Source organism: Trichechus manatus, unplaced genomic scaffold, assembly GCF_000243295.1.
Source record: "Trichechus manatus latirostris isolate Lorelei unplaced genomic scaffold, TriManLat1.0 scaffold00048, whole genome shotgun sequence".
In the NCBI taxonomy this organism is placed as follows: Eukaryota; Metazoa; Chordata; class Mammalia; order Sirenia; family Trichechidae; genus Trichechus; species Trichechus manatus.
Window position 1 is genome coordinate 16,764,193 of NW_004443984.1, and position 27,942 is coordinate 16,792,134.

The 27,942-nt window shown below is 45.0% G+C and overlaps 1 pseudogene; it reads left to right on the top strand.

Moving 5' to 3' along the window:
* The first annotated feature begins 3,074 nt into the window (after positions 1-3,074).
* LOC105756316 (60S ribosomal protein L17-like) lies at positions 3,075-10,104 on the top strand (annotated as a pseudogene).
* The last annotated feature ends 17,838 nt before the right edge of the window (positions 10,105-27,942 follow it).

Genomic DNA, 27,942 nt, shown 5'->3' on the forward strand with positions numbered 1-27,942 from the left:
TATATGTCTAAAACAACATGTGAAGAATTAATAAACTTAATAAGTGATAACGTTTGATCAGCTATTTTCAGTGAAATAAGTGTAACTTGGTATTTCAGCTTGTCTGTAGAATCCCCTCCTGATCTTTTTCACATAGATCAGCTAAGTATTGTTTTAAGATACATATCTCCAACAGATGTTGAGCAATTTATCACATTTACCAGCTTAAAAAGTCATACCGGTGAAGACACTGCAAATCAAGTACTTTGCTATTTATGGGAAGTTGATTTTACTAAGTTCAGACGCCAGTCCTATACCATGCTGCCAATATGTCAGGGCGTTATAAGGGCATGCAAAAGAAAATTTTAGAATGTAATGAATATGCCATTTTCAAACCACGTGCTTCATATTCACTTAATCTTGCAGGACAGAGCACAGTAGATTGTTGTCCAGAAGCAGTTAATTTTTTTTCTACTGTTCAGTTACTCTACACATTTTTTGCCACCTCTGCTCACAGATGGGCAGTTCTTAAAACATATTTAGGCAATAATCAAGTATTAAAATATCTTTCTAATACACGTTGGGAAGCACACGCTGTAGCAACGAGTGCAATCCTGGAATCATACACTCAGATTCTAGATGCCTTAGAAAATATTGCTGGGGCCAAGACACGAAAAAGAGATATCAAAAGAGAAGTGGAAAACATCGCCCACAAAATGCACACACTAGAGTATGTATTTATGTTGGTTATGTGGAATGATATATTACAGTATCTTCATCAGATAAGTGTAGCTCCCCAAGATTCAGAAGTAAATTTAAAGACATGCGCAGATTTCTACCAGTCATTAACAGGGTATTTACATAATTTAAGAGATTTTGAAAACACAACAAAACAGATACTGCCAAATACTGATTATCAAGCAGTGCACCGTCGCAGAAGCATTAAAAAGAAGTAAGTAACTGATGTAAGTGCTCCAGGAGTATCATTGAGTGCCAGAGGTCAATTTCTTCTAACCACATACTACACCATCATTGACACACTTGAATCTTGCATGAAAAGAAGAGCGAAAGTGCATGACGCTCTTTCAAGTAGATTTTCCTTCTTAAACAATGTGGATATACCTGACGAAGAATGTATGAAGGCATCCAAGAAATTAGCGCAGGCTTATCCGGATGACTTAAATACAGACCTTTACGGAGAAGTGCAACAGTTTCATTCTTACATGAGAACTAAATTTACAGATTCAGGAAAGACAAATTTTACTCATGTAGGCATGTATGATTCCAAAATAGAAGGTAAGATACAATGTGTGTTTCCCAATGTTAAAATTACTTTATGCATATTCTTAACTTTAATGATCACAAACTGCAAGACAGAATGCTCATTTTCGTCTGTCCAAACCAAACCAAACCAAACCTGTTGCTGTCAAGTCAATTCCGACTCATAGCGACCGTAAAGAGACTCCGAAATCCTCACTGTACAACAATGATTCAAGACAGAATCAATTCACTATCCTTATTATTATGAAAATAGATGTTGTTTGGCAGCTTGCGACAAAATCATTGAAGAATTTCTAAAAGCAAAGAACAGAAAGAAATGTTTTTAATTATAACATGTTAGAGATGAAAGATCCATCTAAAAATAAAACCAGCAAACCCATTGCCTTTGAGTCAATTCTGACTGATAGCAACCCTATAGAGCAGAGTAGACCTCCTCCTACAGGGTTTCCAAGGCTGTAAATCTTTATGGAAGCACACTACCACATCTTTCTCCTAAGGAGTTGTTGGTGGGTTTGAACCACTGACCTTTTGGTTAGCAGCCGAGCACTTTAACCAAAATAAAATATAGTAATTTGTTGTAATATTTGTTTTGATATTAAACTTTCTTTTATGACATCTTTTCATTTGTTCATTTATAATTATGGCATTTATTATGAAACAAGCTCAAAATTGAAGTATGAGCCATTTAAAACAAAACTGGTGAAAGTCAAGTTTTCATTGTGGGAGATCAACAGAATTTTACGCTGATTTTTGAAAACAACTAAGTTCACTGGCTCATTTTCTTTGTCGCAGATTATGTGGAATAGACTCTCTGTAGAAAATGTGGCATATAGTAAAAATCTTAGTACCCAACATCCACTAAAAATTTTATAATCCAGCTCGTCTCATTCTGCTAAAATGATATTTAAAAAGAAGTTACCTCATGGATAGCTAAGACACACACACGCACGTATATATATACCTGTGTAGACATCTGACTTGGGAACCTTGGTGGTGTAGCGGTTAAGAGCTACGGCTGCTAACCAAAATGTTGGCAGTTCGAATTCACCAGGTACTCCTTGGAAATTCAATGGGACAGTTCCACTCTGTCCTATAGAGTTGTTATGAGGCGGAATTGACTCGATGGCAACGGGTTTTTTTTTTTTTTTTTTTTTTTTTATATATCTAACTCACATATCCAGTTTGAATGCGTGAGTAAACAGAGGACGGGGCACCACAGATTATCAGTGTTTAGGGCCCTCACATGCCTTAATCTGGCCCTCTGTGTGTCACGGAGGACTCCGCCAGCCCCACTCCACTCAGAGTAGGATGTCACAATAATAACTCACTGTGTTTCTACTGTGCTTTGATGTTCACATAGCACTTCCGGGTTTCCATTCCTGCCGCTTCTCTTCCCGCCACACATGTGAGGCCGGCTTGGTTCCCATCTGAGGGAGGAAGAAGTCAGGATGCTGGGAGTGGACACCACACAGAGCAAGTGGATAAGAGTGGAGCAAGACTCCCTTCCTCTTCCTGTAAGCCGCTCTAGGGCATCTCTGAAAATGGTTCACTCCTCACTTGACCCAGGAAACCCCACTGTAGAAAAAAAAACAAAAAACCCACATTGCCATCGAGTTGATTCTGACTCATAGCAACCCTGTAGGACAGAGTAGAACTGTCGTATAGGATTTCTAAGACTGTCGTCTTTACCAAAGCAGACTGCCACATCTTTCTCCTGTGGAGTGGCTGGTGGATTTGAAATGCCCACCTTTTGGTTAGCAATCAAGTGCTTTAACCACTGACCCACCAGGGCTCCTTGAAAACCCCATAACATCATGCAAATCGTGAGGTAAACTTTCGAGGCCCATTTAAGAACACCCATAAAACTGCCTGGGCCTCGAAAAGAATGTGTTATGGATTGAATTGTGCTCCCAAAAACATGTGTTGTAAATCTTAGACTCCTGTACCGATGAATGTATTCCCATTTGGGAATAGGACTTCCTTTGTTATGTTAATGTACCACATCAGTGTAGGGTGTTCTTACGCCAACACCCTTTGAGATATAAACCAAGGTGGTTAAGCCCAGAGAAGGAATCACGAATGGAGGGGACGATGCACACTACATGAAGATCACAAGGAACCAAGAACAAAAACTGAAACAGAGCCGACAGAGAGAGAAAGCCTTCCTCTAGAGCTGGCACCCTGAATCCTGACTTCTAGCCTCCCAACGGAAACCCTGGTGGCATAGTGGTTAAGAGCTATAGCTGTTAACCAAAAGGTCAGCAGTTTGAATCCACCAGGCGCTCCTTGAAAACTCTCTGGGGCAGTTCTACTCTATCCTATAGGGTCGTTATGAGTCAGAATTGACTCGACAGCAATGAATTTGGGGTTTTTTTTGGTTTTAGCCTCCTAACAGTGAGAAAACAAATTTCTATTTGTTAAAGCTACCCACGTGTGGTATTTCTGTTGGCGCAGCATTAAGAAACTAAAACAGTGTGCATATCCGAAAAGCCACCAAGTATCTGGAAGATGTGACCTTACAGATGTAATATGTACCATTCCATCTTACAATGGTAGAATTGGTTGGTGTACCCGGGCTAAACACACGGTCAGTGGCCCAAAAAGATGGCTGAGTTTTTGCTGCACACGCTTAAAAATGCAGAGTGTAATGCTGAACTGGAAGGTCTCGATGTAGACTCTGGTCATTGAGCACATCCAGGGGGACAGAACCCCCAACACGGGATGCCAGACTTCTAGAGCTCATGGTCGGATTAACCACACATGAGCTTCCCCCGCCACACTGAGGTGATCCTCACTGAAAAAGAACAACTTGTTCCTGAACCAGAAGAGAAGCTTGCACAGGAGAAAAAGAAATCCCAGAAGAAACGCAAGAGACAATGTATGGTCTGGGGATAAATCCGGCATAAAATAAAATGTAAATACAAGTAAAAGCAGAAGAGGAGAAAAGAAAAAGAGTGGAGCAGGACTCAACCCTTCAGACTTCTGCCTCCAGGGCAGGGCTCATTCCTCAGGGCTCATTCCTCAGCGCCCCACAGCCCGGAGATGAGGTGGCCCTGGTGGGGCCTGAGGCCCCAGGTGACACAGGAATAAGTCCCCTAAACTCCTCTGTCCTCTTACTTTGCCAGCTCTTCCAGTATCCTGCCCCCAGTCCCAAGAACCCCTGAGCTGCACCCTCAGCCAATCGCTCACCGAGTCCCATCAGTTCTTCCCCTCCATTGTCCGGAGCTCACCCCTCTCCCTACCCCCATACCCTAGTTCACAAAGGCCCCCGCCTCACCTGGACCATTGGATGGTCTCGTAAGGGGGCTCTCTGCCTCCAGGTTGCCCCACCCCATGAGCACCCCACCAAGCTGCCAGGGAGTCCTTTCCAGAACAAAGATCTGACCAGCCCATTCCCTACTTAGAACCTTCAATGTCTCCCCATTGTCCACAGGATAAAGCCTTTACCATTCCGGGCAAGGTCTAAAAGGCTCCTTCTGAGCTGGTACAGCCAGTGAGGGCCTCACAAACTTTGCTGACTAAATTTCCAGAATGGAAGGAATATCCTTGGTCAAACATTTAAGTAAACCTTCTATTCTCATCAAAAAACAGAAAGGTGGATTCCATCCTTTAGAAATAAAAGTGTTAGCACACAAAAGGGTATGCATAAAGATCCTTACTGCAGCATTGTTTGTGCTGGAAAAAGCTAGAAACAAAGCAAATTTCCATCACAGTACTCTCTGCCATCTAGTCAATTCCATCTCATAGCGACCCTATAGGGCAGAGCAGAACTGTCCCACAGGGTTTCCAAGGCTATAATCTTTATCGGCAGACGGCCACATCTTTCTCCAGAAGAGTGGCTGGTGGGTTTGAACCACCAGCCTCTCAGTTAGCAGCTGAGTGCTTAACCACTGTGCCACCAGGGCTCCTTTTTCCCATCATAGTAGCATGGGTAAATTATGGTATAGTCATACAATGGGATAGTATACAGCAATGAAAATGAATGTATTCCTGCTATGTGCAAGAATGTGGATGGATCTCACAAACTAAGACTGAGCAAAAAGAAGCTAGATATGAAACACTATTCTGTATGATACCATTTAGAGGAAGTTTAAAAACAGGTGCATCTAACCTACAGAGATAGAGTAACACTAGCAATCCCCTTTGGGGCTGGTATGGACTGGGGGGGCAGGAGGGAAGCTTTTTAGGGTGGAAGTGTTCTGTGTTGTGATCTAGGTGGTGGTCACCCAAGGGTGTAACATGGAAAGTTTATGGAGCTCTGCATGTCAGAATCATGCTCCTCACTGTGGAAAGTCCTACCTTAATGCAAAAGTATGTACATATAAAGGGGACTCAACCAGATTAGGAATATTATGCTGCTATCAAAAAGAACATGAAGCAGTGGTAGCAGTTCAGTGGTAGAATTCTTGCCTACCATGCAGAAGACCCAGGTCCAATTCCCAGCCAGTGCACCTCATGAGCAGCCACCACCCATCTGTCAGTGAAGGCTTGTATGCTGTTATGATGCTGAACAGGTTTCAGCTGAACTTCCAGACTTAGATGGCTAGGAAGAAAGGCCTGGCAATCTACTTCTGAAAATCAGCCAGTGAAAACCCTATGGATCCTAACGGTCTCCCCTGTAACCAATCATAGGGATGGTGCAGGACCTGGCAACATTTTGTTCTGTTGTTCATGGGGTTGCCACGAGTTGGAGCCTGACTCAGTGGCAACTAGCAACAACAATTAAACAGAATGACTCAAATGCTTTGGACTTGGGGGTTGCCCATGCTGCATTGTTAGTCTATAGCTGTAGAGTAATTTGCACAGGGGGGTGCCATTATTGTAAAACAAGTGAGTCCTTGTACACATAGGCACGCACACACTCACACATTTGTGTGCATTTGTATGAGCACCGAGACAGTGGCAGAAGGTCACTTGAGATATGCAGGACTGGGGTGGGTACAGGATGATTCATGCTTCATAAATGTGTGTGTTTCTGATCGTTGCTGTGAACAAGTGTTATTTTTATACTTGCTGGACAGGGATTTTTTTTTTTAATTTTTTTATTGTACTTTAGATGAAGGTTTACAGAACAAATAGTTTCTCACTGAACAGTACACATACTGTTTTATGACGTTGGTTAACAACTCCACGACATGTCAACACTCTCCCTTCTCAACCTTGAGGACTTTTCTTCTGGTGAAAATATACATAGCCAAAGTTACACCATCTTGAAAGTTTCTACATGTACAATACAGGGACATTGATTACATTCTTCCAGTTGTACTGCTATTCTCACTATCCTTTTCCAAATTATTCCGTCACCATTATCTTCAACTCACTGCCTCCTAGGCTTCCCATCAAACCTTTTGAGTTGCTGTTGTCAGCTTGTTCTCACATAGATAATTCTAATGATTTTAATGAAAAAACGAGAGAGGGAACAGGAGTCTAATGGCCGAGAGCTCTGGTTTTGGGTCAGAGTGACCTGGGTCTGTGCTGTCACTTACCGTATTTTTACACAAATAACTCGCACTTTCTGTGTTTGTTTGCTGGCCTCCCCCCCACCCCCACCCTGAGGTATTTTCGTAAGTATGCTATGCTCCTTGTTTTTTACAGCAACATGTGGAAGAGTATTATCATAGTGGCACTTGCAAGGGTGAGTCGTGGTGGGGAGGGTGCGGACGGCAACCAAATGCAGAAGGCATGTGTTATTTGTGTAATAATAAGGCACTGGCTTGGAGACCCAGGGCGGGTGGCCTGGCCCACCCTGTCCCCTGCCTTCTCAGCTATAAAATGGGGCTCCCGCATGGGTCACAGGAAGTCTTGGGTGTTGAGTGCTTTGCACAGTGCCAGTTACCCTGCTGGTCCACGGTGGCTGTCACTGTTGTTATATATGTCTTCCACCTCCCATACCTTCCACCTCTTCCACATACTCATCTCTCTATTCCCTGCCTCAGTATGCCTGCCACATATATCAGAAAAAAGGGAGAACTCAACCCAGAAGGGTCTGCAGGGACCAGCCCCGGAGCAGCCTGGACAGACGGAAGGTCCAGAGGCCACCCAGGGCCAGGGGAGGAGGCTGGCCTCCCCTCCACAACCGGCTGGTCCATGTGTCCAGCTCCTGCCCAAGGCACGGATGACAGATGGCCCCCCAAGAAAGGTCACTGTCCCTGAGCGGTTGCGTGTTTGGCGAAGGCAGGCGGGTGGGGCGCCTTCTCTGCGCGTGTCGGATGTCTGGCGTTGGGGGGCCTGGATCTTGCCAGCAACTGGACTTTATTTTGGTTACTAAGGATGGGAAGGCTCAGGTCATAAATAATTGACTGGCCGGGCAGCCAGCTTCTCTCCCAGGGCGGCCGCAGGCCTGCGGCCTCTTCAAGGCCAGCGTGTCCCCCGCCTCTTGGCGCAGGGCGGGAGGTCTGGTGGCGGGCGGAAGCCCAGTGGGGAGGCGGGGGAGAGAGGAAAGGGGTCTCCGGGCCTGGGTTCAGAGCAAGGTTAGCCAAATAGTGGATAAATTAAGCAAGGGAAACAGACAGCTCCCCTCGCGGTGAACTTTTCACCCAGCTAACCTACTCCTCACCCACTCTCAGGTGGCGGCGGCGGCTCCCACCTGTGGCTGTCACCTCTCAAGGGGGTTACCACCTGCCCCTCTCCCCAACCACTGCCACTGACATCCCAGGTGACAGCGTGCAGGGTGGACTCTCAGGGAAGGCTCCCAGGCCAGAGGCCCAGCCAGGAGCTGCCGGCGCCTCATTTAGAAATGTATAGCTTTGGCCCAGCCTGGAGCTCAGACCTGGACAGGATGCCAAACTACCCTGCCTCTTTCCTTGCCAGTGCCCTCACCCTGAGCGGGCCACATTGTCCTGGTCCTTGTAAACCCCGGCAGCTGCCATGACAGGGACCTGGGCCCACTGTAGGTGGGCCAGGGTGAGATGTCCTACTTGAAGGTGGCCCTGGAGGTTTATATTTAGGGCATCTCCCAAGCACGACCCTCTGGCCCAACCCTTCTTTGTTTCCAGGCTGAGCCACCCCTCAGGGGACCAGCGCCATCTTTGGGGAGCAAGGGAAGCCATCTCCCTATGGTCAAGTGAGCTTGGCGGGGGGGGGGGCATCCCAAGCAAAGGCCATTGTCCCAGGCTCACTGCCACAAGCAGGCTTACCCCAGTCTCCGTGGATGGAAAGGGCCTCATAGGCCACCAAGCCACAAAGTGTGTGTCAGAGGAGGGCAAGTGGGTCAGGGAGAGAAGCAGGGATGTTCAGTGTTCCCGGGAAGGAGGGTCTGGAGAAGAGCTAGAAGAAGTCCCGAGGCCTGGTCACCCGCCATCTCCCTGATGCTGAGAGACCTGAAACCATCCCGTTCACCAGTACCTGCCCAGCTCTGGATCCAGGACAATGCTCGGAGAAATGGAATGACCCGAATGCAGGTGGGAGGCCCCTCAGGGAGCTGGGCCAGGAGGAAGGGGACCATGCAGACAGGGCGTGGCAGGAGACATGCGGGAACACTGGAAGTCACCAGGCTTTCATTCACTCCTCCGTCAACAAGTATTGACTGAATGCCTGCTTCATGCTGAACACTGTGCCCAGTGCCAGGACACAGACGGGATGAGCTGGACCAGGTCCCTGTGCTCATGGAGTAAAAAGCCTATTGCAGAGGGGGATGGAGGATGAGAGAGAGAGAGAGAGAGAGATAAACGGCAGATGGTGGATAGACAGAAATGTAGATAAAGCCACAAAGATCAAGATCAGACTGGGTGAGGGCCGTGTGGAGAATGAATGGAGACAGTGGAGCATGGCCTTGGCTGGTGGCTGGCAAAGGTCTCTCAGAGGAGGTGACATTGGAGCTGAGGTTGGAATGATAAGGAGGGGACAGCCATGTAAAAAGCAGGGTGCAAAATGGGGAACAGTTCAGGCTGAGTCCCTAAGTTAGGAAGGACGATGCAGTTGGACTTTGGAGGGCAAGTAGTGGTGTGGTGTGAGGTGAAGAGCTGGAGGGGTCAGGTTCACAAGTTGAGGGGCAGCAGGGGCAGGCCAGGGTCATGGGCTTCAATTTGCCAGATGGTCCTTCTCTCAGTGTCTGAGCGAGACAATGCCCACTTCCCTGACTGGGGTGCTGTCTGGTCCTACCAGCCACTTGGGGGTTAAGAAAGGACCACTCCCTCAGGGACTAGCCCTCTGGGAGGTGGGTGGTCTGGCTGGAGCCTTGGCTCTGTCACTTGCCATCCATATGACTTGCTCCCTTGACTTCAGCCTTCAGAGCCTCAGTTTAGGTTTCTGTAAAATGGGAGCTCAGTATTGACCTTCCCAAGGATTGAGGAAGAGTAAAAGAACACAGCTGTTTGAGAAGCAAGCATTCCTCTGGGGCTCAGGTGAAGGGGAGGAACTGAGCTTGCAGCTGGGCAGAAAGTCTGAGCGTTCCTCCCTTTCTCACGCATGCACATGTGATGTGGCCAACACCCTATGGAGGAAATGAAACTCGAATGCTCTGCTCCCACCACCTGTAACTTTCATCTCCCTCTGGGGATGCAAACCATACGGAGAAGCCTGAGATCTCTGTAGGAAGTGAGGACTGGATCATCTCCCATACCCCCTCATCTCCTACTGTCTATACTTCTACAACTGTGGACTCCAAGAAGCCACCTGCCCCTCCGTTGAACCCAGAAGCCATCTTCCCCATTAAACAAATGTGTCTAGTTTCAGGCCAAATAATAGCAAGAACTGGTTCCCTTGAGTTGGGTTCCTAAGAGTGGGGACCTGCTGCACAGACATTCACACTCTCCTGCCTGGTCCTTCTAGGGGTCAGGAGCCTGCCAGCCAATGGATGGCAAACTACTGAAGGTGGACCCTGTGGTCATCACCCCACAATCATAGACAGGGAGACAGAGGACTTGGACCCAGGGTCGGGGGATGAGAACCTGGCTCTTGGGATGGATCTCCTGCAAAGGAATCCCTGATTGCTGGAGTCTCCTGGGATTCCATAAGCCTTCACCATTCTTGTTTCTCAGCATGAAATTAGCTTTTTGTTTTCTGATTATAGTAATAACATATACTCACTGTTTTTTAAAAATTAAAATAATATTAACAAGCATTGATTTAGTGAGGATAGTCTCAGCCATGCTATTATAACAACTAATTCCCCAAATCTTAGTGTCTTAAAACGACAAAGGTGGTTTCTCACTCATTCTCTAAGTTCACAGGTCAGCAGCACCCAAGCCAACAAAGAAGTCACGCCTCACATGTTGCCAGTTGCCCAGCTGGTGGGGGAAAGTGAGGGGGAGCTTTCTGGAGGGACTGTAACAGGCACTTGTATGCTGTAGCCCAGAAGTGGTAGTTGGTACTACCTCTCATGAGTCATTGGCCAGACCCAGTCACATGACCTTGCTCAGCCACAAGAGGGACCAGGAAGTGCAATCCCTCACCCAGCCACAAGGAAGACCCAGAGAGAGGAGTAAAATCTGGTGAATAATACTAATGACTATTGTTAGTTGCCATCGAGTTGGCTCCACCTCATTATATATAACATAGCAAAACGTGTTGCCCGGTGCTGCACCATCTTTATGATCGTTAGCAGGTTTGAGTCCATTGTTGAGGCCATAGTGCAGTACCTTCCAACCTAGGAGACTCATCTTCTAGCACTAATTTGGACAATATTCTGTTGTGATCCATAGGGTTGTCATTGGCTAATTTTTAGAAGTAGATTGCCAGTACTTTCTTCCCAGTCTGTCTTAGTCTGGATGCTCCACTGAAACCTGTCCACCATGGATGACCATGATAGTATTTGAAATACCAGTAATAGAGCTTCCAGCATTATAGCAACATGCAAACCACCACCGTATGACCAACTTACAGCAAAACCATCTAAAGGACCTCTTCCCAGAGATAACTCTGTCTATTGAGAATACATCTAAATCATCATTTTCAGTGGGTGCTAGTTGGATGAACCATAATTTATTTAACTAGCCCTTATTGACAGGCAGGGGCCCTGGTGGTACAGTAGTTAAGCGTTTGGTTGATAGTTGAAAGGTCGGCGGTTCGAACCCACTAACTGTTCCACAGGAGAAAGAGGTGGCAGTCTGCTTCCATAAAGATTTACTGCCTTGGAAACCCTATGGGGCAATTCTACTCTGTCCTACCAGGTCACTATGTGTCAGAATGGACTCGACAGCAGTGGGTTTAGTTTGGTTTGGGTTTTGGTACTGATACGCATTTAGGTTGTTTCCACCTCACTATTTTAAGCAACCTGTGATGAACACCGTTGAGCATGCATCTTTGTACATGTGTCTGCTCCTTATGACTGTTTCATGGATTCCAGCCATTCTGACCTTGCACAGACCTCAGGTCTTAACAGTCACATGGCAAGGGCAGGTAGAGTCCCCTTTAGCCACCTCCAGAGTGGAGAAGTCTATGGGAATGCAGAAAGGCTTTAGGCTCAAGGTTCCTGGCCTGGGGGCTCTGTAAAGTTTCAGGAGTTGGGCAAGTTCACTGTAATTGTATGTAATATTGCAGAGGTGTTTGCATATGTGTACTTTTTAGACGTTGGAAGAAGGAGTTCATTGGTTAAATGTGTTGATGCTGGAGTTGGGCAGACTTGAGATTAAGGCAGTGAGTTTTATTTCTCCCTACTAGCCAAAAGACCTTGAACAAGCTAAGCTTTCTAAGCCTCAGTTTCTTCCTATATAAAATGGAGCTATAATGGTCCCTGGGGAGTCCCTGGAAGCTGCAAATGATTAACATGTTCAGCTACTAACTGAAAGGCTGGTGGTTTAAGTCCACCCAGAGGTACCTCAGAAGAAAGGCCTGGTGATCTAATTCCCCCAAAAAAATCAGCCATGGAAAACCCTGTGGAGCACACTTCTACCCTGACACACATGAAGTCACCATGAGTCAGAATCAACTGGACAGCAACTGGTTTGGTATTTTGGTTTCATATTGGCCCGTAGCTCATGGTAAAGGAACCTTGGTGCACAATGGTTAAGCACTTGGCTACTAACCAAAAGGTCGGGGGTTCGAACCCACCAGTGGCTCCTCAAAAGAAAAGACGTGGCAATCTATTCTGGTAAAGATTACCACCTAGAAAATCCTATGAGGTAGTTCTACTCTGTCCTATAGGATCGCTATGAGTCTGAATCGACTCGACGGCACAGAACAAGAAGTTCATAGTATCCCAAGAGACAATACATGTGAAGCGCTTAGCCTAGTCCCAACAAATGCTAACTGTTAATATTACTGTTGTTATTATGATGTTTATGGCTGGCTCCTTCTTATCCGCCAGGTTTTAGTCCATATCTCATTGCCTTAGGGCAGCCTTCCCTGATCACCTCATGTAAAGCTGCATCTGTCACAGAGAAGGAGCTCCACTGTGATGTGTGGAATGAATGAATAAATGAATGAGTGAGTGTAGGGGGCAAATAAACTAGCCCCCAATTAAACATATGAGATCCATCATGGATTGAATTATGTCCCCCAAAAAATGTATGTATCAATTTGGCTAGGTCATGATTCCCAGTATTGTGTGGTTGTCCTCCATTTTGTGATTGTAATTTTACATTAAAGAGGATTGGGATGGGATTGTAACACCACTCTTACCCAGGTCACATCCTTGATCCAATGTAAAGGGAGTTTCCCCGGGGTGTGGCCTGCACCACCTTTTTATCTCTCAAGAGATAAAAGGAAAGGGAAGCAAGCAGAGAGTTGGAGACCTCATACCACCAAGAAAGTAGTGCTGGGTGCAGAGCGTGTCCTTTGGACCTGAGGTTCTTGTGCTGAGATGCTCCCAGACCCAGGCAAGACTGATGACAAGGACCTTCCTCCAGAGCTGACAGAAAAAGCATTCCCCTGGAGCTGGCACCCTGAATTTGGACTTGTAGCCCACTAGACTGTGAGAGAATAAATTTATCTTTGTTAAAGCCATCCACTTGTGGTATTTCTGTTATAGCAGCACTAGATGACTAAGACAAGATCCTTCCAAAAATCTTGGCAAATTTTTTTGAAGTTGATGAAGTTGGGTCATTGTGGTCATCAGCCTCCTGCTCCCAAAGGAACAGGTTCTCCTCAGTGCTATAAGCGGTGGGACTTCCCCAGGGAGGATGACCTTCCTGCTGCCTGCCTCTCCCACAGTTCTTCGGCCAGGGGCTTCCCAGAGCAGATGACCTCTCCAAGGGCTCGTTGTTTTAAAATCTTTATTTAGTATTATTAAAAAGATGGTGTCATGAAAAGAAACAAACAAAAAAAAAAAAAAGAAAGAAAAAAAAAATTGTGTATTTATCAACCACACAAGCCAGTATCGTTTTCATGTCTGCAGATTGTCCTCGGTACTCAGCTCAGTGCAGACAAATTTGTACGTTGCTGTAAGCATATTAAGAAGTCCTGGTGGCACAGCAGTTAAGCACTCAACTGCTAACCTACCAGCCACTCCAAGAGAGAGAAATGTGGCAGTCTGTTTCTGTAAACACTACAGCCTTGGAAACCCTACAGGGACAGTTCTACTCTGTCCAATAGGGTCGCTATGAGTTCAACTCAATGGTGGCAAGTAAGCGTACTGCTTGTTGTTTTTGAAGTTGCTGTCCAGTCAGCTCCAACTCATGGCAACTCCATGTACAACAGAATGAAACATTGCCTTGTCCTGCGTCATTTGGCATGTTCAAGTCCATTGTTGCGGCTATTGTGCCAATACAGCTCACCAAATGTCTCCAGTGTCCTCGTAGGCCCTCTACTTCACAAAACATAATGTTCTCCTCCAGTGCCTGATCTGTCCTGATGATGTGTCCAAAGTCAGCGAGCCAGACAGTGTTCTGTTGTGATCCATAAGGTTTTCCTTGTCTAATTTTCTGAAGTAGATCACCAGGCTTTTCCTCCTAGTCGGGAAGGTCTGGTGAAGCCTGCCCACCATGGGTGACTTTGCTGGTATTTGCTGGCATAGCTTCCAGAATCATAGTACAACAAACTGACATATAGGTTGGTGGGCATACTGTTCAGGTCTGTTCTTACTTAACTCTGGTCGCTGTGAGTCGGAATCGACTTGATGGCAACAGGTTTGGTTTTGGTTTTTTAATGTTTTCTGTACTTCCACATAATCTTCAAAATTCTCAATTAATGGCCCTTTTAATGACTTCAAACTATTGCTTTATGTGGTGTTGCCATATTTTTGATAAGTTCTTTCTCTAATGGGTGCTGAGGTTGTTCCCAGCTTTTTGCCATTGCCAAATACTGCAACTGGGTGTACTTTGATGGCTCTGGCATTTTGCATCTTTTAAATCTTTTCCTTGGGATAAGTTCCAATAGGAAGTTAGTAGGACCAAGAATAGAAGTAGTTTATGACTTTTTTCTGGGTGTCATCCCATTTCTTTTCAAAAGGACAATGCCAAATTAATTATTTATTATCAGCAGCAGAGTGAACATGTGAATTTCTCTGCACTCTTGCCAACCCGGGGTGCGACCTTAAAAACATCTTTTTTGCTAACTTAGTAAATATAAACTTGTCTCCCAATGCTGCCTTAATCTGCCCTTCTTTGATTACTAGTGAGAATAAATATTTTCCAGTGTTATGGTTCAGAGTAAGCGATCTTGGCAAGTTAATATAACCTCTCAGCCCCAGATTGTCAGCTACAAACTGGGGATAATACCATCTCCTCATGGGGTTATTGTGAAAAGTCTTTCTAATTCAGATAATCATTTTATTTTTACTTACATTTTTATAAAGGCCTTTAGGTACACATAGCACTTACAGGTACCAAAATCAAAAACTTTTCTTTGCCCCAGGAGCTTACAATCTATTTTCATATTTCCAGTATTTTTCAGAACTGTTATTGGCCATTTTGAATTCGACAATCATATGGTCTACTATTCCGGGAACGACAAATTAGAAGAGGAATGGCGTCGCATTCATTGTCAAAAAGAACATTTCAAGATCTATCCTGAAGTACAGTGCTGTCAGTAATAAGATAATATCTATATGCCTACAAGGAAGACCGGTTAATATAACTATTATCCAAATTTACGTACCAACCACTAAGGCCAAAGGTGAAGAAATTGAAGATTTTTACCAACTTCTGCAGTCTGAAATTGATTGAATATGCAATCCAGATGCATTGATAATTACTGATGAATGGAATGTGAAAGTTGGAAACAAAAAAAAAGGATGAGTAGTTAGAAAATATGACCTTGGTGATAAAAATGACACTGGAGATCACATGATAGAATTTTGCAAGACCGATGACTTTTTCATTGCAAATACCTTTCTTCAACAACATAAACGGCAACTACACATGTGGATCTCGCCAGGTGGAATACACAGGAATCAAATCGACTACATCTATGGAAAGAGACAATGGAAAAGCTCAATATCATCAGTCAGAACAGAGCCAGGGTCCAACTGTGGCACACACCATCAATTGCTCGTATGCAAGTTCAAGTCGAAGCTGAAGAAAATTAAAACAAATCTACAAGAGCCAAAATATGACCTTGAATATATTTCACCTGAATTTAGAGACCATCTCAAGAGTAGATTTGATGCATTGAACACCAATGTCCAAGTTGTGGGATGACATCAAGGACATCATGCATAAAGAAAGTAGAAGGTCATTAAAAAGACAGGAAAGAAAGAAAAGACCAAAATGGATGTCAGAAGAGACTCTGAAATTTGCTCTTGAACATAGAACAGCTAAAGCAAAAGGAAGAAATGATAAAGTAAAACAGCTGAACAGAAGATTTCAAAGAAGGGGTTCCAGAAGACAAAGTAAAGTATTATAATGAAATGTGCAAAAACCTAGAGTTTGAAAACCAAAAGGGAAGAACACTCTTGGCATTTCTTAACCTGAGTGAACTCAAGAAAAAATTCAAGCCTCAAATTGCAATACTGAAGGGTTCTATGGGTGTCATGGATTGAATTGTGTCCCCCCAAAATATCTGTCAACTTGGCTAGGTCATGATTACCAGTATTGTGTGATTGTCTACCATATCGTAATCTGATGTGGTTTCCCTCTGTGTTGTAAATCCTATCTCTAGGATGATGTTAATGAGATAGATTATCAGCAGTTATATTGATGAGATCTACAAGATTAGATAGTGTCTTGTCTTAAGCCAATCTCTTTTGAAATATAAAAGAGAAAAGCAAGCAGAAAGACATGGGTATCTTATACCACCAAGAAAGCAACACCAGGAGCAGAGTACATCATTTGGACCCAAGATTCCTGCACAGAGAAGCTCCTAGACCAAGGGAAGATTGATGACAAGGACCTTCCTCCAGAGCCGACAGAGAGAGAAAGACTTTCCCTGGAGCTGATCCCCTAAATTTGGACTTGTAGCCTATTAGACTGAGAAAATAAATTTTTCTTTGTTAAAGTCATTCACTTGTGGTATTTCTGTTAAAGCAGCACTAGATGACTAAGACAATGGGCAAAAAGTTGAACGATACAGGAAGCATCAAAAGAAGATAGAAGGTATACACAGAGTCACTGTACCAAAAAGAATTGGTCAACATTCAACCATTTCAGGAGGTAGAATATGATCAAGAACCAATGGTACTGGAGGAAGAGATCCAAGCTGCACTGAAGGCATTGGTGAAAAACAATACTCCTGAAATTCATGGAATACCAATTGAAATGTTTCAACAAACGGATGCAATGCTGGAAGCACTCACTCGGCTATGCTAAGAAATTTGGAAGACAGCTACCTGGCCAACTGACTGGAAGAGATCCATATACATGTCCATTCCAAAGAAAGGTGATTCGATGTAATATGGAAATTATTGAACAATATCATTGATATAACTTGTAAGTAAAAATATGTTGAAGATAATTAAAAAACGATTGCAGTAGTACATCAACGGGGAACATGCCGGAAATTCAAGCCATATTCAGACGAGTACGTGCAACGAGGGATATTATTGCTGATGTCAGATGGGTCTTGGTTAAAAGCAGTGAGTACCAGAAAGATGTTTACCTGTGTTTTATTGACTATGCAAAGGCATTCGACTGTGTGAAACAGAATAAATTATGGATAACATTACAAAGAATGGGAATTTCAGAACACTTAATTGTGGTCATGCGGAACCTATACATAGACCTGGAGCAACCTATACATAGACCCAGAGGCAGTCGTTAGAACAGAACAAGGGGATACTGTGTGGTTTAAAATGAGGAAAGTTGTGTGCCAGGGTTGTATCTTTTCACCATACTTATTCAATCTACATGCTGAGCAAATAATCTGACAAGCTGGTCTATAGGAAGAAGATGGAGGCATCAGAATTGGAGGAAGACTCATTAACAAACTGCCATATGCAGATGCCACAACCTTTCTTGCTGAAAGTGAAGAGGACTTGAAACACTTACTGATAAAGATCAAAGACTACAGCCTTCAGTATGGATTATGCCTCAACACAAAGAAAACAAAAATCCTCACAACTGGTCCAATAAGTAAAATCACGATAATCTGAGAAAAGATTGAAATTGTCAAGGATTTCATTTTCCTTTAATCCACAACCAATGCCCATGGAGGCATCAGTCAAGAAACCAAACAACATATGGCACTGGGCAAATTTGCTGCAAAAGACCTCTTTAAAGTGTTCAAAAGCAAAGATGTCACTTTGAGGACTAACATGTGCCTGACCCAGACCATGGTATTTTTCAGTCACCTCATTTGCATGGGAAAGCTGGACAATGAATAAGGAAGACCAAAGAAGAACTGATACAAGTGAATTATGGTGTTGGTGAAGAATATTGAATATACCATGGACTGCCAGAAGAAAGAACACATCTGTCTTGGAAGAAGCACCGGCAGAGTGCTCCTTAGAAGCAAGGATAATAAGACTTCCTCTCACTTACTTTGGACATGTTATCAGGAGGGACCAGTCCCTGGAGAAGGGCATCATGCTTGGGAGAGGGCTAGTGAAAAAGAGGAAGACTCTCAACAAGATGGATTGACACAGTGGCTGCAACAATGGACTCAAACATAACAACGATTGTGAGGATGGCTCAGGACTGGGCAATGTTTTGTTCTGTTGTGCATGGGATCACTATGAGTCAGAACTGACTCAAGGGCACCGAACAACAACAACAGCTATCAGGGTTGTGAATATGTAAATAATTTCTGGTCTTTCACACTTGAATGAATGGATTATATCCCGCAAAAACCTTCTTGGTTTGAGAGATTTAATTAAGAAGAGAATGCAAGAGTTTTCTTAGGACCAAGAAAAGGATTAGAGCATTTTATAGATGATATAGAAAAATGTATGATCATGTATACGAACATGTCACAGTCACCAAACTTCACATTATTTGCTGTACTTTTTGTGCTAATTAAATGAGATGTAAAACAGTGCAGTGCTTAACACAGAGTAAGCATCCAATAGTGACACCCGTTATTACTCTAATTTCTTCTTACGTAAATGATCCTTCCATGTCAGTTGTTCACACATATTGGACTCTCAATGCTTTTCTTGTTTATTTTAATGAGATCTTTATATACTGAAGCCATTCTTCCTTTGCCTTCTACTTCTGGCCACTTCACTGTGTTCACAAAGTTTAGAATATTGGAAAGTCCTTGGCTTTTAATGTCTATTCCTCCCTTAGAGCTGTCCTGAGTTGCATTAGAGTCACCGCCCCCCAGCCTCCAACTGTGTAAGACCAAAACAGATTGCCTTGGAGTTGATTCCCACTCATACCAAGAGGGTAGAAATGAGAGTCCGGAGGTTTACCAGTGGGAGCAATGTAGGTCTTGTCTTGGGTTTATTCTGCCTTTTCCTGATGTCATGGTTCCCCGGGGACTAGCTCATGAAGCATGAGGAGTAATTCTTTTGAAATGAAAGGACTCAGAATCTTCTCATTTCAGGCTCCTGTCTCAAATTAGGTCAGTTTGCTTAATTTTGTGGTTGTTGTTATAATTGTTCTTGCTTTTTTTTTTCCTCCAACAAATTCATTCATCAAATATCCAAGAAGAGCCTTCTACATGCAAGACCCTGAGTTTTGAAGGCATACTGGTGAAAAAAAGAGATGGCCCTGCCCCAGTGGAGTTCACAGTTTACTAGGGGCAGCACACTGGCCAATGGTATTTAGTCAGTACGTTTTTATTGAGCATCTGTTTATGCCAGGGAGTCTGTTAGGGGCTGGGTATGCACAGGTGAGCAGAGATGGCCTCGCCCACATACGTCATCATTAACCAAATAACCACACAAGCAAACGGGACATGACATTTAATGTTTATGAACAACACAGGAAGGACTCATGGAGCTGTGTAGGCTATACCAGAGTGATATGACTTATTCAGACTTGGAGTTAGCAGGGATGTGTGTTAGTCAGGGAAGGCTTCGCTGAGGAAGTGACTTTTATTTTTTCTTTGCCAGGTTGTTTTTTTTTTTAATTACGATTTAAGTGAAAGTTGACAGAATATATTAACTTCTCATTATACAGTTAATACACAAATTATTTTGTGACATTGGTTGCCAACCCCATGATGTGTCAACACTCTCCCTTTCTCCACCCCAGCTTCCCCATTTCCATTCTTCCAGTTTTGCTCTCCCTTCCTGCCTTCTTGTCTTTGCTTTTGGGCTGGTGTGTCCATTAGTCTTGTATACATGATCGAACTATGAAGCATGTCTCTCACGTGAGTTATTTTTAGCCCTATAGACCTGTCTAATCTTTGGCTGAAGGGTAAACCTCAGGAATGACTTCAGTACTGAGTTAAAAGGGTATCAGGAAATGACATTTGAGGTGAGCTGTGAAGGCTGAATTGGAGTTATCCAGGCAACCCGGGTAAAGACTTTTGAGACAAAGGGACAGCGCATGCAGAGACGTCGGGGTGGGAAGAAATAGCTGTTTAACCCTGCTCAGGGCTGGATCTGGGGTCCAGCCGTGGGACTATGGGCTGAATGGTCCCATCCTTCCTAGGTTTGTAGGTCAGAGTTTTGGGGACCCCTCTTCTAGTTCAGCCCCTCCTCAGGGGTCTTATCTGCCCCTGTTGCAGAAGGAGGTCAGGGAAGCTGAGGGCAGATGCCCTTCCAGTCCCCCCTCACTTCTGTGGAAAACCACAGAGGGCACCTGGTTGGGTGAGTGAGAGGCCATGTGGTGCCCTCCGTCACCTTGCTGCTTTTTCTGATCTCCGTGGGGCTTGGCCTCCACTCTCCCGAGTTCACAGGGAGGTGAAGTCTCCTCAAGCTGATTCCTTCCCCTTCGGGTGCACTGGGCTGTCCCGGCGTGGCCTAGGAAGGCCAGGAAGGCCCCTTCCTTCCCTTCTGGGGCTCTCTGGGATCCAAAGAGCTGTTTGTCCAGCCTTGTCCTCTCCCTCCTCCTCAACTCCAGGGCTGCATAGCAGGGGCTCCTGAGACTGCCTTGCCCCTGACACAGGCTTGGAGGGGGACCCTGAGCTGGAGGCACTGGGTTTCCCTTGGCAGCCCCTGCCTCACACAAGGTGCAGGCACCAGAGCTCAGGTTCATTCTGTGGCACCAGGAGGGCAGTGGGGATGACCAGCACCCTGAGCATGTCAGAATTTGCAGATCGCGCTTTCTGTGAAGGCGGCTTTGGCTCCATCTCTTTGCGGGCGCCCATGCGTGCGCTGTCCGTGACTTCTGCCCTGATCCTCACAGGGAAATTCCAGCCCAAAACTCTGGGCCTTGGGAATGTCTGCATTGACTCTAGAGTCAGACAGCTCTGGGTCAGAACCCCTGATCCATCTCTACTCTCTGCGATACACTGGGCAGACTGGCTTCTCTGAGCCCCAGTTTTTTCATGTGTAGAATGGGGTTCACCCTTACCCTGTAGGGCTGTGGTGCTGGTGGCATGGTGCCTGGTGGTGGCTCCTGGTAGCGATTAGGGGGACCTTTGCCACCAGTAGCTACTGCCTGTGAGTCGGTCAATGCAGGCTTAGGACTGGGAAGATGATTGGTGCCAACCAGGTAAACTGAGGCCTCACCTGTAGGAACCTGTATTCTAGTAGGGGTCTCATTTCATCCTCACAATAAAAGACAAAAAGTACTATTAGCCTCTTACAAACGAGGCTCTAAGGCTCAGAAAGGTTGACAAACTCACTCAAGATTGCACAGCAAGTAAAAAGCCTCAAGGATCCCCCACAGGTTGCTGGATCAGAAGCCCCTCCACGGCACAGTCAGAGGGGTGCTTGCCGAGAAGCAGGCCCTGTATATGAGGTCCCTGGCCCTCCAGGAGCCGGCAGGGGGGGAGTTTTGGTACCAGCTCTTCTGTTGTTGTTGGTTGTCGCTGAGTCGATTCCGACTCATGGCAAGCCCATGTGCACAGAGTAGAACTGCTCCATAGGGTTTTCAAGGCTGTGAAGCAGATCACCAGACCTGTCTTCCAAGGCGTCTTTGGGTGGGTTCAAATCACAGTCTTTGGTCTAGTGGGTGAGTACTTAACCATTTGCACCACCTAGCTGCCTGCCAGTTCTTCTACGAGCCCAGAATTCTCATCCACCAAGCACCACAACCCTGGTGCCCCAGGACAATTTCTCAGGCCATATTAGGCTTCAGCCCCAGGCCTGTCTTTTGAAACTTGGTGTTGGAATTGAAGGTGGGCTGAGGGGATGCCTGTCATTCTGCCCCAGCCCCAGGGGAAGTGCAGTTTGGCGAGCAGGCCAGCCGGGCTGGGCTCCTTTGTTGCTCTCTGACAGGACGGGGCAGCCACCACACACTTCAGCTGCCAGCTCGCCGCGGTCACTCAATCCATCACCGAAGACGGGGGCTCCAGGCCGGCCGCACGGCCTGCAGTGTTGTTTTAGTCTGACTCGGGCTGTGAGATAAACGGGGCATGAACTGGCCCCCTGGCAGGGGGTCAGCCCCTTCTGCCCTCATTAAAATGCCAATCAAGAAGAGGAATGGAGACAAGCCGAGTGAGCTCAGCCTCCTTAGCTGAGGGGGCAGGATCCAGTCCCTCCATGACGACTTAGAGCCTGGGTAATATCCACCCCTGGCCCACAGGCCTCTGGCTTCATCATCACCACAGCAGCTGCCCTTGGTTTTTCCTGCCATGAGGAAAGTTGGAGGAGCCAGTAATTCAATGCTGCAAATCCCCACTCCCCAACCCCCGTTCACATGGGCTGGCTTGAGTCACTGTTTGGTTATCTGCTGCGATGTAACACACCACCTAAAATCTGGTGACGTAAAACAACCACCATTTATCTCTCTCTTGAATATGAGGGTGGACGGGCTCAGCTGGGTGAATCTTCTGCTCCGGGTGACACTGGCTGGAGTGGCAATTGTCTGGGGCACCACTGGACCAGAGAGGTTCAAGATGGCTGACACACATATTGTCTTTGTGGGGACACCTGGAAGGCTGGGCTTCCCCAGTACACTGGAATGGCTGGGCCTTTCTCTCTGTTTCCATGTAGCCTCGGGCCTCTCCCTGTCCACATGGTCTCTCCAGACTACTTATTCAGCTACTTGTTGTTGTTGTTAGTTGCCAAGTTGGCCCTCAACTCATGGCAACCCCAAGCACAATGGAACAAAATGTTGCCTGGTCCTGTGCCATCCCCATGATCAAACCCGTTTGTGATCCCTAGGGCTTCACTGGCTGATTTTCAGAAGTAGAATGCCAGGTCTTTCTTCCTAGTCCATCTTAGTCTGGAAGCTCTGCTGAAACCTGTTTAGCATCTGTCATGGATTGAATTGTGTTCCCCAAAAATATATGTATCAGTTTGGCTAGGCCATGACTCCCAGTATGGTGTGACTGACCACCATTTTGTCATCTGATGTGATTTTCCTGTATGTTGTAAATCCTATCACTATGATGTTAATGAGAAGGATTAGCATCAGTTATGTTGATGAGATCTACAAGATTAGATTGTGTTTTAAGCCAATCTCTTTTGAGATATAAAAGAAACAAGCAAGCAGAGAGACATGGGGACCTCATACCAGCAAGAAAGCAGTGCCAGGAGCAGAGTGCATCCTTTGGATCTGAGGTGCCTGCACAGAGAAGCTTCTAGACCAAGGGAAGATTGATGACAAAGACCTTCCTCCAGAGCTGACAGAAAGAGAAATACTTCCCTGGAGCTGGTGCCTGGAATTTGAACTTGTAGCCTATTAGACTGTGAGAGAATAAATTTTTCTTTGTTAAAGCCATCCACTTGTGGTATTTCTGTCATAGCAGCATTAGATAACCAAGACAGCATCATAGCAACACACAAGCCTCCACTGACAGATGGTGGCTGTGCATGTGGTGCATTGGGCAGAATGGAACCCAGGTCTCCTGCATGGGAGGCAAGAATTCTACCATTGAACTACGAGTGCCCCTCCCGACTATTCAGGGACTTGGTTGGTTAATGGGTTGGCTGGGCCCTGTCGAGTCGATTTTCGACTCATAGCAACCTCGTGTGATAGAGTAGAACTGCCCCGTAGGGTTTCCCAGGCTATAATCTTTACTGGAGCAGATCACTAGGTCTTTTCTCCCACAGAGCCGCTGGATAGGTTCAAACTGCCAACCTTTCAGTTTGCAGCTGAGCACTTAACCATTGCACCACCAGGGCTCCTTATCCAGTTATTTAGGGCTCCCAAAAGCACAAACGTGTAAGGTGCTAGGCCTTCTTAAGTCTTTGGCCTGGAGTAACACAGAGTAACTTCTGCTGAATCTTAAAGCAAGCCATGGGTTAGCACAGATTTAGTGTAGGGGTGGAGGCTGGAAGGCATAGTCCGTTGGGGTCATCTTTTGAGACTGGCTACCACAGAGTGTATGCTCGTGTGGATTCCCCTCTGGGGGTGCTTTGCTCAGGAGAGGGGGTAGAACAAGGCCTCTTTTCTCCAGGATTCTCTGCCTAGACGGCAAGTGAGTCAGAGCACTGGGGTGAGCTATAATTCTCCCCTCCCCTCCACAATTCATCTATCCTCTAGAAGAATCCCCCAAAGCTTGTCACCCATTAAGAAAAAAAAAAAAAACCTGTTGCCACCGAGTTGATTCTGACTCATAGCAACCCTATAGGACACAGTGGAATTGCTCTATAGGGTTTCCAAAGAGTGGCTGGTAGATTCATTCGGTTAAGCTGAGCACTTAACCACTGTGCCACCAGGGCTCCAAAGCCTATCACAAGGCATTTCAAAAAGCATGATTAGTAGCATCATATGTATTATTCAAGTATTAAATAATAATAATTATTAACTTACTATATGCTAGGCATTGTCCTAAGCAATTATATCTTATTTAATTCTCCCAACAACCCTATGAAGATAATACTATTATTACCCCTGTTTTATAGATGTATTTGTTAGGTGAGCTAACCTGCTGTGATAAATAGACTCCTGTTTATTAACTCAAACACAATATAGGTTTATTTCTCGGTCACGTAACTATCCAAGATGAGAATTCCAGGTTAGCAAGTGGTCCCCTACATTTAGTGTCTCACAGATCCAGACTCCTTCCATCTTGGGGCTCTTCTATCCTCTCTGGTCCTCTATGGGGAACAGATCACTCTAGCTGAAGAATGGACCACGGTGTGTGTGTGTGTTGATGGATATTCCCCATTTGCCCTTCTAGATTCACTCTCCCCTTTTCTACCCTGCTCTCTGCCCTGGGAGGCTTACTGCTAGGGATGTATCAATGGGATCCCCAGGCCTCTGGCTTCCAGTTATGGTCAGCCAATGGGAGACACTGGCAGGAGATCAGAGAGCAGAATGAGAGAGAGGCTCCCTCTCTGCTGGGCTATGGTTTAGCAGGGATTGAGTTAGGTGGCCCTTTCCGGGAGCTGTAACTCTCAACCCATCCTAAATTGGATGCCTCACCATCTCTTGTTGGTAGCTTTGACTCCACCCACAACTTGCAATCAACCCCTTTGCTACCCTCTCTGCAATTGCATCCTCTGAGTGTGCCATCTGCTTCCTGCTAAAGTTATGGCTGATACAGGGGGGAAGGGGGGAAGCAAGGAAACTATTTAGGAGGCTATTATAATAATCCAGGAGAAAGATGATGGTAGGGTAGACTTTTAAGGTTGATTCCAATAACATTTTCTGATGGACTGGATATGGGGTTTGAGTAAAAGAGAAGCATCAAAGATGATTAAAAATTTTTGGCCTGAGACTGGAAGAGCCCCCTAAAGCAGAGCCCCTGGACTCTCTGTCAGCCCAGAACTAAAACAATTTCCAAGGCCAACTCTTCAGAAAACAGTAGACTGAACTGTGGGACATAAAATAATATTCGTGAAGAGTGTGGTTCTTAGCTCAAGTAGATACATGAGACTAAATGGGCAGCTTCTGTCCAGAGGTGAGATGAGAAGGCAGAGGGGGTTAGGAGCTGGTTGAATGGACATGGGAAATCAGGGGTGGAAAGGAGGAGTGTGCTGTCACAGTGTAGGGAGAGCAATTAGGGTCATAAAACAATGTACGTATAAATTTTTGTATAAGAGACTAACTTGAAATGGAAACTTTCACTTAAACCACAACAATAAACAAAAAACAAACAAACAAAATTTTGTCCTGAGCAACTGGAAGAATGGAGTTAAGACGGGTAAGACTGAGGAAGAGGTCCGTTTATGAAGGAAAAAATCAGGAGTTTAGTTTTGGACTTGTTAAATTTGGGATGCTTTTTAGACTTCCAAGTAGAGATGTCAGAGCTCCAAGTCTGGATTTTGAGGTAAAGATCCAGGCTGGAGATAAAAAATTGAGAATTGTGAATATGTAGATGGTATTTAAAGCCTTGGGACTGGATGAGATAATCAAGGATAATGTGGATGGAGAAACAAAGAAGTTTGATATGAGCTCAGAGACACTCCAACATTTAGAGGCCAGGAAGATGAGGAGGAACCAGCAAAAAAGACTACAGAGGAGCTGTCAGTGAAGTAGGAGGAAAACCAAGAAACAATAGTCTCCTGGAAGCCATGTTGCAGGGGGGAAAGTGTTCCAAGGAGGAGAGAGTGATCAGTTATGGCAAATGCTGCTGACCATTCAGGTTAGATGATGTCCTATAATGAAAATTTGAGTTGGCAAAGTGGAGGTCACTGATGACCTTAGAAAGAGTGGAGTAGTAAGGATGAAGGCTTAGCCGGAGAGGGCTCAGAGAAAAATAGGAGAATTTTCTGGTTTCACTCATGGAAGAGTAGTTGGTATTGGATGTATCTGCCTGTAATAAACAACTATAACATTGGACATAATATATGAAACAACCATTATCAGGCATTGGACCACAGACTATGCAAGGCTGTGAGTCTTAAGAGAAGGGGAGAACACGAGGTTGAGCTCCACATTTATCTTGGCTTTCTGCCTGGAGGTAATTTTCAAATTATGACACAGGGAAAGAAGAGTCCAAGCAGACAGAGGTGGTCTCATTGGGTGTAGAAAATAGAGCTCAGAGTTTCTAAGACAGCTAGATTTTGTGGAAAAAGTTAACCAGGGAAGAGGGAGCCACAGACAAGAAGGAGAGATGGAGCCCAAAAAATCTGCATAGGAGTTTGTTTTAGTTACATAGTGCTGCTGCTGTAAAAAAATACCACAGGTGGGTGGCTTTAAAGAACAGAAATTTATTGTTTCACATTTCTGGAGCCTAAAAGTCCAAATCAAGTTCTCAGCCATGTCTATTCCTTCTGTGGGCCTCTCTCCTAGTTTCTGATGACTGCTGGCAATCCTTGGTGTTCCTTTGCTTATAGATGATCCTCACATGGCATCTTTTTCCCTCTGTGTGTGTGTCTCTGTCTCTGTTCTGCTCTTTTTATAACACACCTCTCAGAAGTGATTGGGTTTAGGATCTACCCTACTCTGGGATGACCTAATTAACATAACAAAAGAAAACCTCTATTCCTAAACAGGGTCACATTCACAGGTACAGGGGTTAGGACTTCAAGATAATTTTTTGGAGGACACAATCAATCCATAACAGGATTTCCCTCAGGTCCTTAGCTAAACTCTAAAGTGGGCATGCATAGGGCAAGACTCCACAAGGCCTAGCAGAAAACGTGCCTTGCGCTGAGAGCTGAACAGAGATTTCACAGGCCACACAGTGCTGGAGAGATTTTGGAGGTCTGATTCAGCTAGAGAGGAGAGACCTTCGTGAATACCCTGAGAATTCAGTTGAAAATTTAGAAAGACTACCATTTAGAAGTAAGGACCACACTCTAGGAGTAAGGCTTTCACCCTGAGACTATGAGTATAACTGAAATAGACTCACCCTAAAAAAGTCTAAAAACCTGTCCCCAACTGATCCACCAGTTATTTAACTGCCTGCCAGAAGAAGAAAAAAAAAAAAAACCCACACATTCCAGAGGATATCATAATCCAGGATCTCTACAATGTAATGTTCAAAATGTCTAGCATACAATAAAAAATTACTAGAAATATAAAGAAGCAGGAAATATGACTCATAGTCGAGGGAAAAACAGTCAATAGTAGCAGATTCAATATAATTCAGATGTTGGAATTAGCAGGCAAAACTTTAAAATATATAAAGGTATGGAGCATTTAGTGGAAAAGGTAGACAGAACATGCAAACAAATGCAGAAATTCAGCACAGAAATTGAAACTTTTAAATAGAAATTCTAAAACTGAGAAATGCAGTATCTGAAATAAAGAATTATTTAGAAGCACTTAATAGCATACCAGACATGGTAGAAGAGAAGATCTGTGAACTCAAAGACAGGTCAACAGAAATTGTCCAAACTGAAGCACACAGGGGAAAAATGAATAATAAAAAAAGACAGAAAAAGCATCCATGACCTGTAGGGCAATACTAAATGGCTTAATATACACACATTTGGAATTCCAAAATAAAAGGAGAGAGGAAATGGGAGAGAGA